The sequence below is a fragment of the Dermacentor albipictus genome, chromosome 2 (genome assembly GCF_038994185.2).
Source record: "Dermacentor albipictus isolate Rhodes 1998 colony chromosome 2, USDA_Dalb.pri_finalv2, whole genome shotgun sequence".
Taxonomy (NCBI): domain Eukaryota; kingdom Metazoa; phylum Arthropoda; class Arachnida; order Ixodida; family Ixodidae; genus Dermacentor; species Dermacentor albipictus.
Window position 1 is genome coordinate 189,198,795 of NC_091822.1, and position 18,437 is coordinate 189,217,231.

The following is an 18,437-nucleotide window of genomic DNA, read 5'->3' on the forward strand; positions in this document are numbered from 1 at the left end:
CCGGAAAGTTTTAGTGCGATGGGAGAACAGCCTTGGTCTGAAGACATTTTCTCGCTCTTGCTATTGAAAGTGGTGGTCTAACTTTTCTATAGCTTGTTCTCGTACTTTTTCTTTAATATACATAGGGAAACCGTTAGTGATGTATTGGATGACTACAGCAAGCTCTTTTTTTTTTTAAATCTCGTAATACAGGCCCACGACCTGAAAGGCCTGCCAACCTTTATAAAATCGCGATGCACTTGAAACGCTTTTTATCGCCCGAGTATCCAGATTTACGTCGTGCTTCAACACCGGTTGCATGAACCAATGCGGAGCTATCGCTCTTGGAAACTCTCTCGCGATCAAAAATTAAAAGTCACTCTAGAAAAGTGGCGAGGCCTATAGTCTCATGCACGTTACCTATGGTCAGTAATGTGATTTATAATAACGCAGTAAATGACATGTGCTTCTAACCAGATAACCCTTTGCACATTGAGGTGTTGTACCAGCGTCATTCTGCATCAACTGCAGACAACGTTAAGGCACAGAGACACGCCCTTAAACACTGTGCCGTAACGAAAACCTTGTGAAGGCAGATGTACCGCATGTTTGAAGTACGTGTGGACGTTACCCAGTAAAGAAAATCTTCTTTGTTTAAAAGACCTGTGCTTGCCGCTGCCATGTATACGTTATGGCAACCGCGCTCTTTAGCCGCTGTGCGAGAAAAGTCACTACGTGCTACGTAAAGACATTGTTTAAAATGATTCCTATCATTATCTGGACGACACTCGAAGATGAATTGATGACCAGCGGCGAGAAAACCTTTCTGCGTGGATAGTCTACAAAATCCTAAGGAAATGTTTATCTAAAACTAGTAATATGGGCTCCAAGTTCAAGTATCAGTAAATGGGCTTGTATAAGCCCTGTACGGTGGCCGCCAAAGTATAGTGCGAGTGAGCGCACCTATGTTTCTGCGGAATAAAAAAATAAGTTTCTATATAAAACTTGAGCACTGCTCATGAGATTTCTAAGGCACGCTCACGCTTTAAAGAAATAACATATTGCATATATTGAACGGTTTCATTGATTTACATGATTTTCTATGACTTAACCATTTGGTAAATGCCGCTTTATCGCTATATCTATAGCATAGACATGTGCCCATTCTTGGCTTATCTCTGAAATGGGTTTGTGCCGCCGAGACAATGTATATTTACCACGTATGCGCCCATGGCCATGTGACAAAAGTAATATAGAAGTTGTGACCTCTGCGATGCATTGACATTACCATTGCATGAGGTAACACGTTGCATAATATAATAAGCACCGGTGTACTGATCGCCCTTAGTTGTATAGCATTTCTTTACCCGCTTCATTAAAGCGTCTATTCACATGGACATTGTGCGCTGGACGTGGATAATTTCTTATTGCGGTAGCAATTATGCGAACACCGGCGCCGTCGTGCTGTCCCGATATCGATGGCGCATGCGCGGCCAGCGCGCAGAGGGTTCGAATACCTGCAGCGGCGCATAACGCGTTTCAGTGATGAAGCCAGTTGGACGGACCGTCATGCTTTGCTCAATCGACTCTGCCTGAGCTGTAGCTCCCGCAGCTGCAGCATGAATATTGCGTGTGCGCACGTTAGCGGAATGTATACAGTAGACGTCATGATAGATCTATCTAATCTTTTTTATTTAGCGCCGACAAACGCCGATGGTTTCCCGTCGGCGTGCAGCATCGAGATGCGATGTCCGTAATTCCGAAACAGACCTCCGCATTTTCGGAATAGTTGCCCTGTTGCAGGGTGTCGCGCGAGGGTGCATTGCAGGTGAATGCCGACTATTTCCTTTACAACGTTTTTACCAACTCACTTGCATATATATATATATATATATAGGCATCTTGTAGCGCACGCGAACATTAACGTAGGGTGCAAAGGCAAGGCACAAAAAAGAGAAATGGGCGAAGGAAATGATAACTGAACAATATTGTTAGGCAGGGCTAGGTGCTTGTCCTAACTGAAAGTCTATACGTGTAGGGACAATAGCTTTAGTTTCGCGATGCAACCTCCATGAAGCGTACTGGGTGAGAACGGTCGTATTGTGGTCCCGCTTTTTGTTGTTTACAATATCTGTTGTTGTACATGTCGTATGCTGGAATAAATGTCCTTAACATGTTTGACGTATACGTCACAGGGTCGGTGTAGTGCTATATAGGATTCCCTTTTGCTCGATTCAACTCCATCTTATCATTGGCGGCCGGTCGATTCCGGTGACAGCGCGCGCGCGGGCACCGCTCGGACAACTGACGAAGCGCTCGAAGCAATAGCATCGGCATGGCATGGTTACATTATCCCGCAACTACGTGCGCTTAGAAATGTTGATCGTCTCTGTATCTTGACAGGCTATTTCTAAGCACACCCGCGAAAAAACGTAACGAGTGTGCCGTGTCGACAAGCTTTAGTTCCCGTTGGCAGGCTCACTTCGTGGCTCAAATCCCTTCCCAGTCTGACGAGGTGGCCCTGCGTTCTTTATGTAGACACGGAGGAAGAAACAGGACCTCGCGTAAGGAGTGTACACATTTCCAGTCTGTACTCACGGATGCGGCTACCTGGGACGCCTGGACGCTCATGTCTGCTGCGCACCGTTGCTGCTGCTGTTGCTGGAGGCCTGCTGTAGTTGCTGCGGCGCTCATCGCGGTCCACAACCGAAATCAGAGGACACCGTACTGCTGTGGCTACCTGTCGTCGGAGCGAGTCAGCGCGCTCGCGTCACCCGGCCGCGCAGTCGATGGAGGCCAGAGTGGACAGCACAAGCCATGGTCGCTCGCTGCTCGGATTCGCCCTCTGCAGTCAGAACAACCTCGTGCGCACAGCTGGTTGCCAGACGCCGGGGAGCTGTCCTCAGAGCGAGACTGTTCGGGTGCACGAGCGAGCTTTCTCCTGTAAGTGCGGTAAGATGCCGCGACCGTATTGGCACATGCAGCGCTAGAACGACGAGGGCACGCGGCACAGTTGTGGGTCCGCGAAGAGCTGCCAGGAGCGAGCAGAAGAGTGAATCCAGTCTTGAACTGTTCTTGGCAGCAATGATCTCGTTTATTATTTTTCTTCACGGCTAAATGAGTCGTGAACTGTTAAACTGCCTAACGCGACGTAGAAGCCCAGGTGTAGAAGGCGCTCGGACGTATGCAGTCGAAGAGGGCCAAGTTTGCAGGCGCAGCGGTCAACACGGTCATCGCTATCGCTGCTAGTGTACTCTTTTACGGGTTGAACACATTTGAAAACTATACGCAACTCAGGCCGTTCGGAACAAGAAAACGCCGCCTTAGCGTTCGACTTTCAAACTCACTGGATTCGCGCGCGCCGGGCTGTCAGCCTCGACCGTCGTCCTCACGCACAGGGCAAGCGCGTGGCAGTCACGTGGCCCGCTGTAGGCGCGCGCTGACAGCCGCCGCTCGTTCGCCCCGCGACGTGCGTTGTGTGCGTGCGTGGCGAGACTCGCTCGTGGCGACGGCGAGTGCGCGTCTCCCGGCGGCTAAGGAGGTGGGGGAGGCTGGCTTCACCACAGCGCACGCCGTCGCCACGCCTCGCCGCCAGGCTCGTCGCTTCGATCCAGGCAGCCTCGGGCTCTGGGGTGGGGGAGTTGGGGGGAGAGGCAGGAAAGCCAGGGGTGGTTACCGTTGCTCCCTGCGCCGTCCCCATTGGCCGGGAGGCGTGGCTACGTCACGTTTTTCCGCGACCGGACTGGCGGTTCGAGACGCGCGCAACGCGCGCGCTCCAGTTTGCGCGCGCCTTATTTTTTTTATTTTCGATTCGCGCGCTTTTCTTCTCTGCTTCTCCAAAGGGCGCGCGCGCCGGTCGCGTGTTTCTTTTGCCGGGCGGCGCGGTTTTCTCCTCGGAAGCGCGATCAGGCGCATCAATCGCCTTGCCGCCGGCGCGGTAAAGCTCGGAGATATATTTAGCCAAAGCGAGGGGAGGGTACCCTCGGGTTTCGATTAGGACGGCTTCGATTTTCTCTTAGCGCGCTTGTTTTAAAGCGCACGCTAAACATCTTTAATGAAGCGCAATGAAGTAATTATGGTCGCGGGAGTGCGGCTGCCGCCGGCGCTCCTGCTCGCTCCGTTTCGCTGGGCAAGCAATTTGATGAGCTTGCCGAAGCCCTCATCTGCTGGAAGAGAGATAAGCAACGCGCTCGCATTGCAGTTGATAAAACCTGCCGATCGGTTCGATTAGCATTAGAGACAAGGGAGGCGGCGCTCTTGCTAAAGCAGCTTTTTTGTCCGCGAAGCAATCATTGCTTCGAAAGTAAACAAAGTTCGAGTTGAAAGGCAGTTTTCAGTGAACGTCTATCGAACGGCGTTAATTTCCATTTGAGCTAAAGGAAAGGGGGTCCTAATTTGAAGATTACGGTCATGTGTACCCAGCTGATCGATAGCATCGACCGCGGGTACAAAACAGCCGAACATCCCCTTGCTGAGGCAGGACCGTTCGCAGCTCTGTTTTCGCCGCGCCGGTTGCTTGCTTCTGACAGATTTCGTCATTAAATACGAGTAAACAGCAGCTTTGATGAATATTAACGTCGACATTGCCTATTGTTGTTAAATCGGGAGTCCGGGCGGCCAACGAAGGTTCCCGGAATGGTGCCGTACCAGCTGCCGGGAGAAAGAAGGGTTCCGAACGACGTTGAAGAGAATGAAAAAAGAGGTTATATTACTCAAAAGCTATTGCGCAACAAAAAACGACACGGACGTAAGAGAAGACGACACACCAAGCGCACGCGAGTAATGGATTACCAATTTGCCCGGAATGCTGCTCTCATTAAGATTATATTTTAAAATATACATGATCAAACTTTCAAACACGGCTTCAACTATAGGAGCACACCACAAGCTAGCGTCTTTGCATGTCCCAGCGTCTCTTTTTCTCACAGCCGTCCGGATCCGCTTTTTATGCCGTTTGCTTCCTTCTTTCACTCGTTGAGGGAATTCACTGGCCAATCATAAACGCCGAATCGTTCAACGCCTCTATCGCCCCTCCAACGAGCTGCTCGTGTCTCCAACGTGGTGCACCTGTCTCCGACGTGTCACAATAGGAGGCAACCACGTGGCAAACTGAACCTGCCGTCGACGCTTTCCCGGGACTTCTCGACGATGACCCTGGCATAGATCAGTGGCCTCTTCGTGACGATCAAGAGAGGCGACGTTGCTGTCCTCAAGCGAGCTGCCTTGAAGTGAATGACGAGGCGTGCACATCAACCGTGACAGCTGCGTGTCGCTGTTGGGGCACCCCCCTCCCCCCCCACCCCCCCACCCCCGCTCTTAGACATAACACTACCTATGAGCTTGATTCCGCTGACTCGCAGTCAATTAGCTCTCAACACCGACTCGTTCGTAACACGGATCGTATACGCACTGTGGCGGCTGCCGCACGTATAGAAAGACAGGCTTATAGCACAACTTGCATGCTACGACTATTTGTTAGCACGCTCGGTGAGCTGTTAATTTTGACTACCCGGTGTTCTTTATTGCGCGCCCGATGTTCGTTGCGCCAGTGTTTCGGCATTCTGCCTTCATAGGAGTGCGTCCGTCACGGTACGGAATCGAACCCTGGACCTCGTTGTCAGCAGCGGAACTCCATTGGTCACTGAGCCTTTCTGTGCGTTTGTCGTTATTCTTTATGCGCTTTGCCGCGAACGATTTCAGCATAATGTGGAGAACATACTGAAGTAATGCGCTGACTCAGCATGGCAAATTATATATATATATATATATATATATATATATATATATATATATATATATATATATATATATATATATATATATATATATATATATATATTATTAGCAACTTTACGCTATAGTCTCTTAAGAGCATGTTGTATAGGAGTTCCTCTTTAGAGAGGTTTCAATAAATTTTATTTTTATCTTTATTGTTCTCTTGTTGCGTGTTCTTGTTTGTGTGTTTATTTGTTTGTTTGTTTTTAGCAATGATTTTGGTTAGCGCGCTTTCAGTAGCAAAACTTGCCATGAGATCACAGTTAACAAACAAGAAACGGATAGTTTATACTCCGAAACTTGAATCTATTTTTACTTTCTATAGGGCTTATTTTCTCCTATGGCAGTAATCGTTCTCAATCTTCTGTTGCAAATTATTTATTTAACATTCTGGTGCTGGCTCCATTCCTGTTGGGAGCTGCCACGGCACGCACTGTAAAATAATTTGCACCCTTAAACTGGAAAAGGGTGTAAATGAGTCTATAACTCACACCCTTAGGGTGTGATTTATATAACTGGCGCCCTAAGGGTGTGAGTTATAGACATATTTACACCCCTTTTCACTTTTAAGAATGTAAATTTACAGTGCGCGCCGTTCCTGACAGGAAAGTGCGCAACAAGCGGTGTTTAAGAAAGGGCATGCAGGGCTCATTGATGACGCTTTCGTCGTGGGACAAGACGAAGTCTAAATACCTAAAAGAAGAAAGTCAGAGATGGTATACATAGAAAATTATGAATAATTTGCCAGTTGACGTACATTAATTATTGCATCTCACAACTCTCTCATTCTCTCTCAGTCGTGATTTGACTCGTACACAGCTCGTCTGTGGACCATTTCTGGGGCGTTTCCTGATCAATAAATTGAATTGCTGCACGCGGAGCTGCAAGTTCGACAACCGTAGTTGATGTCAAGTGCGATGTCTTGAATTTTATCGTTGTAGATTTCGCCAGGACATATATACTGCAGCTGCTGAACTTTCGTTCATGACCGACCCATTGGTTTAAACATGTAAGCGGTCACTGTGGACTTCATCTAATAGCAATAACCCTCCCTGCTTCAATGCTGCAGAAGGCATTTGTGTCTTTTTCGTGATGCCTGGAATGGTCAGGCATACTCGAGGTGAATGCAGAGTGCGATGACGGTGAGGCAGTGGCAACGAAGGCCATGCTGCTGGGACTGTTGCGTACTCCAGAGTAGCGTATCCGTACTGCTCTCGAGTAGTAGCAGCGCCTGCCTATCGAAGCTCGACCGACGTTACTTATTGGGTAGCGTGGCGTTGTCGGCGGGCTGCAGGTATCCGGTAGATCATGGCGACCAAGCAAGGGCGAGACGATTTCTAGTGCGAAACTTGCGCGGTTTATTCAAAGGTAGATGAAAATTGAAGAGAAGAGAATGAAGTGATCAAAAGTACATTTCGGAGCCCCTTAAATAGGCTCTCTACAATCGTGGGAGGGATCTTGCTTCCGTCGACGTCACGTGACCGGCACAGAAAGAAGGCCCCTCCTCCTCTGGTCATATCGAGCTTTTGGTTCCACTGAGTCTGCTGCAAGGAGGTGGTCGTCCCGCCTCCTGGAATTGTAGACGCCTGTCCGTCTCTACTGCGCATTGCGAGTTCGTGGAAGTTCTCCTCTAGGTCCAATTCGAGGAAAGGGTCTCTCTAAACTCGCGCACGCACGCACGCACGCACGCACGCACACACACACACACACGCACACACGCACACACACACACACACACACACACACACACACACACACACACACACACACACACACACACACACACACACACACACACACACACACAAAAGAGGCCTGTTACTGCGGGGCTTCCGGCAGACACTCGAAATGGTCATGGCGAATTAGGAAGTCACGCTTCATTTCGACGAGGCCTGGTGGAAGAAGGTCCGGTGAGAGAAAGTTCTTTCTGCACGAGGTGCGGGACGCCAACAATAGCAGGCGAAGTCACTCCTCATTTCGACGAGACCGGGTGAGAGACGGTCGGTTGAAATTCCTTTCTGCACGTGGTGCCAGACGCCAAGCCTAACAGGACGTATTTCGATGGTAGCGATGCTCCGTGAGTAGTCAGGGAGTCGGCTAAAACTCCCAAGCAAGATGGTGAAATGGTATCTTTGCGACATGTCGAATGAGCACTCTTAGAGCGTCGACTGCAGTGTACGTTGCTATATAGGGTGGCCATGCGCTATGACGATTGTGGCTTACCGTGCTTACCGCTGTTGAGTCCTGATGTCCTCGATATGAATAAGCACTGCCTTGTACACTGTCGTCCTTTATGAAAGGGAACACGCGAGCGCGTGGCCTGCGCTCTGCGGCGGCTGCCCACAGCGCCATCAGCCGACAGCTAAAGAAAGCACGTCCGCTTTTGGCGTCATATATTGGCAAACAAAATGACCAGTCATGGCCGGTGGACAAGCGCTGCTAGACTATGCTCCCTCAGCCCTCGCGCAACGGGCGATGCCTGCAGCGCGTCGTCTGCTGGTAACAGATCGAGCGTGGTGCACGAGCACGATCGAAACGTAGAAGCTCTGTCTCCCGCGTTACGCCTGTTGCGCTTCGCCTAAACTAGAGCTATATAGGTGAGGGCGATGCACTCAGCGGAAGGTTTGGTGGTTCTTTATCTATAACTGAATGATACTCTGTATCATTCAGTGATACACTATTATGCGAGCTCTATGGATTCGTCGTAGAACTCGCATTTGCTTAAGCCACAACTGAATACATTTCCAAGAACGCAGTATGCAGCATTATAGTTCTCCAGCGAATAAAGTTGTGGATTTTCATGGAAATATGCTTAGCTTCAGCTGTACTGTCCCTGCGTCGGGAATGAAAGTAGAAATACCAGTTTAGACTCGCACGAGGGTAAATTTCAAACCAACCTTGCATGGCACTAACCCCCGAATTCGAGCGTTTCCGTGCGTGCGAATCCGTGCGTGCAGTTAAAAAAGACAACGGTAGCGATTCCCCTCGGCTAAATGGTCACTGTGTGTGCGATAATTGGCAGCAGTCCTTCAAAACCCCTGCATGGTTTTTCAGCCGAGTTGCAGCGCTATGATCAATTCGGTCGGTGGACCAAGTTCGAGTCTATAACCATTTAAGAATGCCGGGGTAAAGATAGCAGTGATAATGTACTAGTCCATATCAAGTCCATATGGTTTCTATCAAGCCAGTACTCGCGTACTGGCTTGATAAAAAGGGATAGGGGCATGTGTAGTTTAATTCCTTATTTTTGTGGGCCATGAGGCAGGTCATTGCATCAACTACAAGGAGGCCACTAAAAGCAGCAAACAGGATCATTGCGGCCTTCAAGACGGAACGCCGTGTGAAGGACGCTCAGCACAGGCGCTGACCTCGGGCAACAACTGAATACGAAGACCGTGTGATTGTGGCTGCAGTAGCACTGAAGCCACAGTCCCTGAAGTACTGAAGGAACTTGGCATTAGGGCGTGCGAGACGACTGCGACGCGCCGCCTCGACAAAGCTGGTCTCAAAAAGAGGATGGCTTGCAAGAATCCACTGCTTCGAGGCACCAACAAAGCGAAACGCCTGCAGTTTGGGAAGAATCACGCAGATTGGATTACCTCCGCCTGGGAAAGTGTTGTATTCACCGAGGAAGGTTCATTCACGACCCGGTGGGACCAGAGACGGAGTGTGGCGCCCAGAAAACCGCCGGTAGGTGACGTTTTATCCTTAAGGGTAATTATATCACTGTAAGAAATGCTGAAAAAACTCTACCGGGCGCTTACCCTTATTTATGCATTGTGTGATATTGTAGCCGGGGTAAAGATAGCAGTGATAATGTACTAGTCCATATCAAGTCCATATGGTTTTTATCAAGCCAGTACTCGCGTACTGGCTTGATAAAAAGTGATAGGGGCATGTGTAGTTTAATTCCTTATTTTTGTGGGGGATAGGAATATAGGGATATCAAGTTCTCTCTGGCGTCTACGCCAGAGAGAACTTGATATTCAAGGCACGGTGTTAGATTACGTTCACCAGCATTAAAGTGTAGTTGTGTTCTCTAATATTACTAATATCATTACCCTCATCAGTATTAGTTCGCATTTAAAGGCACTTTAGCACATACTGAAAGTATAGACACGGAAGAGGAGGCTGTAGGCTGGAAACTGCCACAAACAGAGGCACACCACCAGCCCAATTGCTGTTTCGATATGAGAGAATAGAAAATAGCAAAATAACTTGAAAGAAATAGGAAAGTGAATAAAAACCTAAAACAGTACGAAATGTATACATGAGCAGCCGGCGATAAATGCGCGCGCCGTGTAGCACAGCGGAATACCGCATGTTTGGCGTAAAGGAAAGGTATTCGAGAAAAGTTTAGTGACTGTTGGTTTGGTGTCAATGCATGATCTAATGAGACTTTTCTGCAGTTACAGACCAGAATACCTCCAGCGAGTGGCTGCAAGTTGGCGTTCAGCAGTGTGCGTGTGGGGCCTTGTGACCTAAAAAGGGCTTGGTCCACTAGTCCGCATAGAGGACAGATTCACGTTTGCCGCCTACTGCTCAATCCTGGACAACGTGATGGTGCCCTGGTTTCTGAATGGGCCCTTCCCGGAAGGTGCTTACATCTTCCAGCAAGACAAGTCGCCCATCCACACATCCGGAAGGGTGACAAGCTTTTTCGAGGATCGTGGAATCGACTCTTTAAGGTGGCCGCCCCAGTCTCCAGACCTTAACATTATTGAGAACGTGCGGGGCCTTTTGAAAACTGCGCTGGCGGCTCGGTCTGCACGGACTATCGGCCAACGAGCTTTGGGGTGTCACAAAGGAGTGGAAGCGGCTGTGAAGCAACAGATCACTAACGGCCGCCTTGTATAACTCGCTACCCTGAAGAATGGCAGCTGTCGTCGCAGCAAATGGGGACGGCACGAGGTACAGAGAAGTGCGTCGACACAACATAATTCAGATTTTTGTTTTGTTTTGGAGCTCACTACAAAAGAAAAATATACGTATATCTTTTATGTCAATAAATGTATTGATATCTGTTTTTGCATTTTGTGCTCGCGTCTTTTAAATTACAGATACAAGATTCATTAAAATATTTACAAACATTTCTAACATTTTTTTTTGCTTCAAGTTTCTTACGTAGCATTATACTTTCGCTATCATCCCGGTCAGGGTGCTTTGATTGTGCATGGCGTTATAGCATCAAGTGCAGATATACTAAACGACAGAAAATTTTCTCTGCCGACAGGCAAGTACTTTCCGGGTAAGTGGGAATCTGCCTCGAAGGAAAATTTCCGCGACGTTCAGTGATAGACTTTCGAAAATGCAAACCACAACCAAACCTTCCGCTGAGTGCATAGCCCTCACCTATATAGCTCTAGTTCAGGCGAAGCGCGACAGGCGTAAGGCGAGAGACAGAGCTTCTACGTTTCGATCGTGCTCGTGCACCACGCTCGATTTGTTACCAGCAGACGACGCGCTGCAGGCATCGCCCGTTGCGCGAGCGCTGAGAGAGCATAGTCTAGCAGCGCTTGTCCGCCGGCCATGACTGGTTATCTTGTTTGCCAATAGATGACGCCAAAAGCGGACGTGCTTTCTTTAGCTGTCGGCTGATGGCGCTGTGGGCAGCTGCCGCAGAGCGCAGGCCACGCGCTCGCGTGTTCCCTTTCATAAAGGACGACAGTGTACATCATGATATTCGTTGTGTGCGCGTAGCCGTCGTGATCGTATCTTTTATTGCGAAATTATGGTCATTTGAAGCTGTAATGCATGGCTATGGCGTGCAAGGCCTAGGCCAGCGGTTATACGCGCCGGCAAAATTCTCTGTTTTTCTAATAAAGAGCCCTCTCTCTCTCTCTCTCAAGGCCTATAGAGGCGTTGTGGCATAACCAAAATCCTCCATCGTTTTTACGTACCCCACCCCCCTTTTTTTTTCAGTAACGAGTGGCGAGTAAGAGGCTGTTGAGCTCTCTCTCTCTCTCTCTCTCTCTCTCTCTCTCTCTCTCTCTCTCAGTGCTACGGAATGTTTGACCGCTGGCATCATGCGCTTTCGCTTCCGATGTCTGGCATTCAATATTTTATTTATTTATTTATTTTTATCACATTCTCGCTCTTTGTCCGAAAATGCGTAACAATCATTTCCGTGTATTTCGCTCGTTTCCTCTTTGTCGTCTTACTATTCGTTTGTCTTGCCACGTACGTGGCCCGCATATTTTTGCAATCAGTTTCGAATCTGTAAACGACGTGCCGGTGGTGACATGTGCATAGTCGGTATACAGCACTAGCCATGGAATCGATCGAAGCGCTAGAATTTTATTAACCCGGTCTACCACGCTATGGTGAGCAACTAGCTTAATTTGCATGACCAACGCCTCATTAACACCGTGATGAATCAGATATAACGAGACTATTCAGGGACATCGGGATAGCTTGACAGTGACTAATTTGTTTATTCTACTTATTTAATACGTACTGCGGACTTGAGGACCACACAGGGAGGGCCAAATAAATGAAAGAGAACAATGCACAGAACATCTTAACACAAAAAATAGATGAAAAGTTCGGAAATGCGAATACAGTTATCACAAAGTTATCTAATGAAGTGACTGACCTAGCAATTTCAGTCAGCAATGGTGCATGGGAACGAAAGAACGTTTAAATGTGTTAATGTGTTAACGCATTTTGATGATGGTGACGCGTTAGTCCTGTCGATATTAGATTTATATGAATATTAGTGGTAGAGTGCTAGGTTTTGTTATGGAGTACTTGGGAAGGAAATTCCAGCCGTACTTTCTTTTTTTGCACAATTTAAGCAAGGGTATGTCATTAGATTTGAATAGTTCAGCTGGAGCGTCGATGGTCAAATTTTGTTGTGCACAAACTGGACAGCATGTCTTTGGATTGGTTCAAGAATATTCACGTTACACTGAGTGTCGGGGTCCCAGGCAATGCAGGCGTACTCAAGTATCGGTCTAATGAAGCTGTACTAGTTTAGGAGCTTAACTTTTGGAGAAGCTATGGTGTTGGGCTGGTAAGCACGACGTCGCGGGATCGAATCACGGCGGCCGCATTTCGACGGGGGCGAAAACACCCATGTACTTAGACTTATGTGCACGTTAAAAAACCTCAGGTAGTCTAAATTACTCCGGAGTCCCCTGTACTTTGCGGCGTTGCTCATAGTCAGGTCGTGGTTTTGGAACGTGAAACCCAATAATATTTTGTTTCAAGTTTAAGTACTAGCTTACTGCGGCGTAACTTATCGAAAGCTTTACTAAAATATAGAAAGAATTTAATCTTTTCGGTTGTTGTGATCGATGGATGTTGTGCATTACCGTAACTTGCTCCGTAACTGCGGAATGTTTTTATCTGAAACGATGTTAAGGGTTATATATATATATATATATATATATATATATATATATATATATATATATATATATATATATATATATTATTGTGCTTTTTTTCAGGAAAGAAACTCGTTGATGCGTTTTGCAATACCGTGCTCAATGAGTTTACATTAGGTTGATGTTATTGCGAATGGACGGTATCTTTCTAAAGACAGACGATCATCGTTCTTCAGAATTAGCACCACACTGGCTGTCGTCACTCAGTAATTTTCCACACGAAAGGGAAGCACGAAATACAATAACTATAGGTATGTTGCAGGAGATTCGGCATATCATAGAGGAAATGCATTTAATATGCTATTAGGTCCAGATAAAGATGTAGTTTCCAAATGAGCTTCAAGACAACGTACAAAATAAAGCCCACGACACTTCTATATATATACTGAGACCTTTGCAGCGCGTATATACATGCCTCGTAGAAAATGCGCAAGACGCTCGACGCCGCGTTCGCGTTTCTCTTCGTTTTCCCGTCCGAAGTGCATTCGGGAGGGAGCAGGCCCAGCCGCGCGATCACCGTGCTGACGGGCGGCGCCGCGCAGTGCTTACCGCATTGACGGCACGGATAACGTCAGCCATCTGTCCCGCGTCTTCTGCGCCAGAGCCCCGGCGCACCCTTGCGCGGCAGACCACGCTTATCTGATTTGCGCGCCGCATGTCCAGGGGGCCGAATGTTGGAGCCACCATTACACGCGCTCGCCGATTAGGACTCATTGGATTTGCGGCTAAAGAGCGGCGAGTGCGCCCGATGACACGCGGTTTGCTTTGATGCGCTGGTTAAGCAGCAGCTAGGGCGCGCATTACGTCAGGATGCTTTTAATCCCGTAGCGCAGTTTTTTTCTTTTTTTCATTTTCCCCTCAGTGTATACGCTCGCAAATGTGTGCGCAGAGGCTTTCGCGATGGATCCAGACCGAACTGCAGCCAGCGCATATAACGGGGCGACCCTGCTGCTGCATATACAGGGTCGAGCGGTGCATATCCCGACCTGAAACATCGATGAGCTTGAAGTGTGTGCGGGTAATTTGTCGGGACAGAGACCGAAAGAGGATGGGCGGGTGCGAGTGTGTGGCTTTGTGCGTTGTCCGCGCAGTGAGTGCCGGGACCGGTTGGCGCCGCTTTTCGACACAGCGGTGTCTCCTTTGTCGCCGCTGCTGCGTCGGGCGGGTCGCCATCGAAGGGAGAAAGAAAACGGGAGACAATAAAAGCAGGCCGCTATAGTGTACGTGTGGAGATAACCAGTTCATGGCAGCCATATTTAGGGCAGATCATTGGTAGAGTAGGCCAGGTGACGACGTATTTTCGCGCATGTGAGTGGAAGGACTGAGAGCCACGATATATATACTTTGTTACATATATACACAGCTGGTGCTCGTAACTGCTTGAGCTGTTTTACATACGGCACTGTGATTGCATGCTCAGTGAAAGCCAGCATTAGGCAACATCAACGTTCGGAACAGAGAAATGCTTTATACTCAGCAAGGGCACGCAATTTAGAGCGCGTCCACAAGGACAGTGACTAAACAATAAGGATGACTTCGATAATCCCTTTTGTTATTTTTAAAAGATAATTCTTATCATTCTTTTTAACATTTTCATGCGCACGTGTTGCGCATATTCGTTCACATTGTCATGTTCCTGCGGTTCTTCTGTGTGCGTTTGTGCGTGCGCTGTGCGCATATACGTCAGCATAACTCGAGCGCTTTCGAACGCGTCAGAAACAATTGTTTTTTTTGTGTGTGTGTACGGGAATTTTGGAGCTGCTGTTACGGTAGTATTTGCTCTGATCTGTGCTTAAAGCATATTTCTTTTGGACTCATCAATTAATTATAAGAAGAGCAGTATATATCATGCGCCTTCCAACAGCCAACAACGTCTCCTTGTATACATGCAGTTACTGATGAGTTTGCGCATTTACTCGCGCACTGCACAGCGGTGAACGCGTTGGCCTCGCACGTATACAACTGAGAGTCGCACACGAATGTTTGTGCGCCAGGTATAGAAGCGTGCAACATCGCGCGCGAGCGTGTGGTGCACGCGTAAGTTTCTCGCCGTGTGCTGCGACTGTCATAAAATTTGGGACAATTCTATTCATTTTACGTCTTTCTTTGGTAATTGCACGAATTGGCCACTCGGCGGAATGAGGAAAATACATCTTAGAAAATATGGCCCCGTTTTATCTACTAACATTTGCTCCGCGTATACTGCATAACCTGGTCATCTATACAGAACACAAAGTGTTCTGCAGGCGCCGAATAAATTTTAAAGTTGTGGAAAAGAGTCTTATGAGATGAAACATTATACTTACCTTTAAATTTAATTTATCTCGTTAGGTTGTCAGCGTTAGGTCGGATTCACACAGTCCTCAAACTCCCCGTGCTGTCAGCCTCACGGCACCGGCATTCTTAATGAGACAGTGTTCTCTCGCCAATTCCTCGTCAAAGAATAGCACACCGGTGACATTATTCGATGCTCCTAATGTCACCGGTGACCTATTTTTAAATAAAAACCGACGAGAAAACACTGTTTCATGACGGACGCCGGTGCCGTGGCGGTGACGGGACGGGGTGTTCGACGCCTGTGTGAATACGGGCCTGCTGAAAGCTGGCAACTCGTTTTGCTTTTATTTATTTTTGAATGAACCGGTGAAGGTGGCTCTTTATGCGGAAGTGCTCAGAAACATCAGGTCAAAAAGGGGCACTAATCGTGACAGTGCAGGACAACATCTTAATTTGTTTCTCAAGCGATGCTAAGGGCAACAGAAGTTTCTGCGAAGACAGGTTGTAAATCGCGGGTGAAGTGGTAGTCGTGCAAGTGAGCGTCGTTCTTCAACTCAAATTGCGGCAGATGTTCTGTATTTGACCTTGTTGCACTTAACGAGAGCAATAATACACGCCGAGACCAAAAAATTATCTTCTTACTCGCGACAATTACTCGCGGGCATTGTATGAATCCTCCTAAGATACAATCGGACAGTTGTCCCATATGCCAATAGCCCTGGCGAACAGCCCTGAGATAACAACGCGTGGTGAAAGCCAACAGTCGTTCCCCATAGCAGTTTTCCGAGCTGGAGGGGCAAACGGCCGTGTTTTCCCAGCATCTGCTGGTTCCGCGGCTATTGGTCAAACTCCACGCGCTCCTCCCAGGCATCATGCAGGCAGGACAGGAAGGAGGGCGCGGGGGGGGGGGGGGGGGAGGGGCTGGCATTCAAGGACCCCTATGCTTGGAACGAAGCTTACAAGAAAGAAACAGAGAGCGAGCAGGCAGCACAGCACAATAGGTCAGGTTTTTCGAAGGCAACCGTTGTAATGCAGAAGGGCGAAATTGTTCTTTCTGTTGTTTTCCCGAAATGTCCGATCACCAGAAGATTGGATTAACGCGACGATTGCGTTCCTCTTTCCTTTGCTCCGACCTGCCCATGGGAAGTCGTCCATGTCGCTACACTGCCCTTCTTTTTTTTTTTCTTGCGTTCCAGCATTGATGGTCCGTGTGACGACACGTGCTCAAAGCGGGTCGACGTGGTATTCTGCTCCCAGTGGACGCGAGCTTCTGGCCGCCGGCGGACATCGTGTGCTCGTCTGTGGCGAGTTGCGTGCAGTTGTTTCGAGAGTGGATTCGTCAGCGTTTTGGCATCGGGACTGACACTGCGTGCACAATATAGTACGTTGTTTTGACGCGCACAGAATTTCTCTATGTCGTCTTTATATGCAACGTGAGCATATTGGCTGGTGATGGCAGTCAACGAATCTGAAGTACGCGCTCAACTTCGGAGAAGTGATGGTTCTGTTCCCTTCTATTCAATCGTATATAGTGTTCTGTGGGGATATTGTATCGTGGATACCTCCGCTGCAGAGTCCATAGAAAAAAAAGGTGTCGTAAAAATATTAAACCAAGGAAGCACTGTGAGGTATATATACGAGTGTGACACATTGGTAAAGGCTAGTCGAAGCCTATCTAACTTACCAAAGCCATCGGCAACTAATAGCATTGTTCAGTGAGGGCTACTTGGTGACCCAGTGTTCAACCAACAGAATGTGCACCGTTTCGACCTTCTTGTCCAATTATTCTTTTCAAGTTACATAAAAGGAAATGGTAAAATTGGCAACTATTAATGCGCACCAGTTAGCGCATTTTTGGTCGTAAGGCGGGTTTCATGATCGTCCGCATCTCTTCGGTGCACGAACTGTGTTCTCGTGGTGGTGCATGGAACTCGGGTGGGGCGGAGCACACGCTGTTTGTCGTTCGGGGCAGCCGGATAAGTGGCCGAACAAACAGGCCGCGGGCCCATTCGCGAGCCGAGGGAGTTGGTTCACTCGTAACGCGATTACCAACCGGAGCCCGCGCTCTCACCCACTCCAGTCCGAAAGCTATATTGCGCCACGCATGGACTCCTTTATTTTAGCAGCCACATTATAGGCGCAGTTGAAGTCTGCAACTACACCTGATTCACTGCGTAGTCTTTGTAAAGCAACGTGTATACGTTTGATTAGGAGTGTTGGGCATTCATAAGTGGATTTTTTGTCTAGAACTCCGAGACTGGCGAGAAACGGTTTAGTCATGACGCGTCCCTCGCTCGAAAGTCGGGCGTTAAGAGAAATACAGTTTTCTGTTATAGCGAATAAGGTTGAATGTCAAGCACCACAGCAGAAAGAAAAAAAATATTCCTGAAATATGTGTAGTTTGGCGTGACTGTCCGACTATCACGCGACCTTGCATTCTCAGGTATGTATGTGGTTCAAAGCGCTTGCAACGACGGGAGTCTGAGGGCAAACTGATGAAGCCATAAATTATCTAAATGCGGTTATTCAATAGCACGGGAATTATGGGTAGTACATGGAGTCGCCTAATCTTTGGGCTTGTGGCTTCAGACGTTCTTACTTTTACGTTTTATCTGCTTTTCGTACCTGAATTTCTAAGCAATGGTATTTTTCTAAACACATGAAGGCAGTAAAACTCTGCCCACGAGCATAACAATTTCGAATGGCCAAATTTACAACGCATTATCTTGTCGAATAAGACCAATTTTCGAAGTCGCAAGGTCGTTCGAAGCGAGAAGAACGAAGTTTGGCCAGATCCCTGTGCCACCATTCAATGCTGACCGAGCTATGTGTCTGTACAGCTGCTAGAGGCACCAGCACTAGATTTCCCGCTAGTATAATTCGTGTAGAAAACTTTATGGCTAACAACGGCTACTCGCACTCTAAGCTTTACAGTGCTGCATCTCTGAGTGCAACATTTTGTTAATCGAATTTCAATGAAGGCTATAATATGGCCCGCGTTTTACGAATTCAAAG

At 48.0% G+C, this 18,437-nt stretch overlaps 1 long non-coding RNA gene across 3 annotated transcripts in view; it reads left to right on the top strand.

Moving 5' to 3' along the window:
- The window catches only part of LOC135919712 (uncharacterized), a 103,090-nt gene extending 86,302 nt beyond the window's left edge, over positions 1 to 16,788 (top strand). For 2 of the 3 annotated variants that reach the window (XR_010570037.1, XR_010570035.1), the window contains exons 2-3: positions 2,567 to 2,922; positions 16,619 to 16,788. This is a non-coding gene — a long non-coding RNA (uncharacterized lncRNA). Of the gene's footprint in view, positions 1 to 2,566; positions 2,932 to 16,618 lie in introns of all 3 variants that reach the window. The other variant, XR_011512320.1, reaches the window with a different exon arrangement.
- Positions 16,789 to 18,437: the final 1,649 nt, after the last annotated feature.